Source organism: Geospiza fortis, unplaced genomic scaffold, assembly GCF_000277835.1.
Source record: "Geospiza fortis unplaced genomic scaffold, GeoFor_1.0 scaffold524, whole genome shotgun sequence".
Taxonomy (NCBI): Eukaryota; Metazoa; Chordata; class Aves; order Passeriformes; family Thraupidae; genus Geospiza; species Geospiza fortis.
This window is the reverse complement of record NW_005054437.1, coordinates 482773-485151: the sequence shown is the minus strand read 5'-3', so window position 1 is coordinate 485151 and position 2379 is coordinate 482773. Positions and strand designations below refer to the sequence as shown.

Genomic DNA, 2379 nt, shown 5'->3' with positions numbered 1-2379 from the left:
AAATGGAAACATATCTAGAAAGAGAAAATTTGATAGGCATATACAATAGCCCTCACTGACCAATGAACTGAGTTTCACTGTATTGCTGACCAACTAGGTTTAACACAGTGCCTTCTGATATTTCCTACAAATATGAGCTTTGTGAATAAAGAATTGGCTTTCTGCATGAAGAAAATGGATTCTCGGCTGATTTACTCCAACATGTGGTGACCCCAAAGACGTGATTAATGCCAATTTAGCACAAAGAAACGAAACAACGGAAATACCCTTTTTACCACCTCAAGCAACTCCAGCTAGAGGTGTCTACAGACACAGCATCTCCAAAGTGTCTGGTTTGTAGGTTTTAACACATGCTGCACTAAGACGAGTCAGGATTAAGCCACTGAAAGTCTTGCTGGATTTTCTTCTTGTTTGCTTCCCCATGCTGCTGCTTGACTTGTGAAATTTCATTTTCCAGCTGCACAATAGTTCATTCAATCTCATAATTTTTACTGACAAGAGAGACCCATGGGGATTCCATCTCTCACAGCTTAGCCCCAGCTGTGAGCTGCATATTCTTCCTCTGCCAGTTCAGGTCTTGAATGTTTTTCCTCAATTTCTGAAGCTCTTTCTGGGCTTGTTCTATCATATGAACTAGGTGCTCATTGTACAATGTCCAGGCATTGCAGCCATGCTGGAACATGAGCTCCAGGCTCTCAATGCACATGGCGTGGTGCTCCAACTGTGCCATAGAATTGTTCACACACTCCTGCCACACTGTGATGTTCTTCTGCCTGGAGGACAGGGGGAGCAGCTCGTACCTCTTCATACTGAGTAGTTCCAGGGGCTGCCAGGCTGCCAGGCACTCAAACTCATTCTGCACGAGCTCAATCTCGAAGGCGCTGTAGTCGTGCACAGGCAGGCAGCTGAGGTAGTTCTTGGTCAGCTGGTACTGCCGTGTCTCCTCCTCCACCAGTGCTGTGGCCGCCTCCCACACACCTGGCACCTCATAGCCCTGGTCAAAGCAAGGCAGCACATCCACCACCACGTTCCTGGCCACCAGCCCCGGGCCCGACACCTTGGCCGCGGCTGCGCGCACTCACATCTCGCCCAGCGGGACTGCACACGGCTCCGCTCCCCTGTGCGCCTGTGGCTCTCCTCTTCTCCCAAGATTATTTGCAGCAATTAATTTTAAGTACTTAACTAAGTCCTATAGCCTTGAATTTTATCTGCAGCAGTTCTTTAAAGTTTAGAGATAATTTGCTCACGCAAAAAAAAATTTACTGCTGAAGCAGACAGAGTCAGAATACAACCTGACACCCTGTGGGTCATGGTGTTGGTACCAGTCCGAATAAATGGTGGCTGCAGTTTTCCTGGAGTGGCAAATGTAGTTCTGTTGAAGCAGTGATCCTGTTGAAAGGTGTAGTTTTCCTCTGAAGGTCCAGTGGTGGCATAGAAGGGTCTGGTCTTCTTCTGGGAATCCAGTGAAAAAAAGCTCCCTGGTGTTCCAAATCTCAGACTATATCCAGGTAGGAATGCTTGGCTCCTACCCCTGGGCAGAGCATCTCACAATGGGATGATGTAATTTTATCAGTCATGCCGTGAGACTTGATGGCCCATTAACAGCAGATATTTCCTGGAGGGAGGATGGGTCATGGAGGAGATAAAGAACACAGCCCCACCTGGTTTTAACAGGTGGCGATAGAATACGTCCTTCTGGTTGCATCTTGCACTGCAATATAAGACAGTTAAATATTACTTTTCTACATTGTAAGATAGATAGTTTTAAGAGACAAGATGACTCTGACTAAAACAGCTGTGATGAAACACTGATAAACACCTGTTTGTGGGTGAAGAAGATATAGTGTGTTCACCATTGATTTTGTCGAAGATTTTATTGCTCCTTACAATCTATGCTGTTTTATCTTCCACAGATAACACAGAAGAGTCAGTTATGATTCTACATTATGCCTGTTACTGATTGTAAGCTGTTTTAGAGTTTTCCTTTGTTTCATTTTGCTGTCATAGGTACATGGCTGTTTAGAAAGGTGTTATCTCAATTTCCCAAGACGGTAACCACTGATGCATTGATTATAGTATGTAAATTTACTGATTTTATAATAGGCATTATTCATAAGATGTTATTACTGTATTTATAGCCAGCTTCTTATATGCTTTAACATCTCTTTGTGTAATTACCTAAAAGACGTGCACTTTCAGGATCCTTCTTTCTTGTTCTCTAGCTGCTTATGGATCTCTTAGACCAAATACATAAAGGATTGCACTACCTTATCTTATAATGATACACTCATTGTTCTATAACAAAAGATTTGACAATGCTTTATTGTCTGCTCAGTTTTCAGGAACACAAAATTTAAAAAATTAAGTTCCTTAGACACT

At 43.3% G+C, this 2379-nt stretch overlaps 1 pseudogene; it reads right to left on the bottom strand.

Annotated features, from left to right (window-relative positions):
* Positions 1–358: 358 nt before the first annotated feature.
* Positions 359–1705, bottom strand: LOC102031799 (annotated as a pseudogene).
* Positions 1706–2379: the final 674 nt, after the last annotated feature.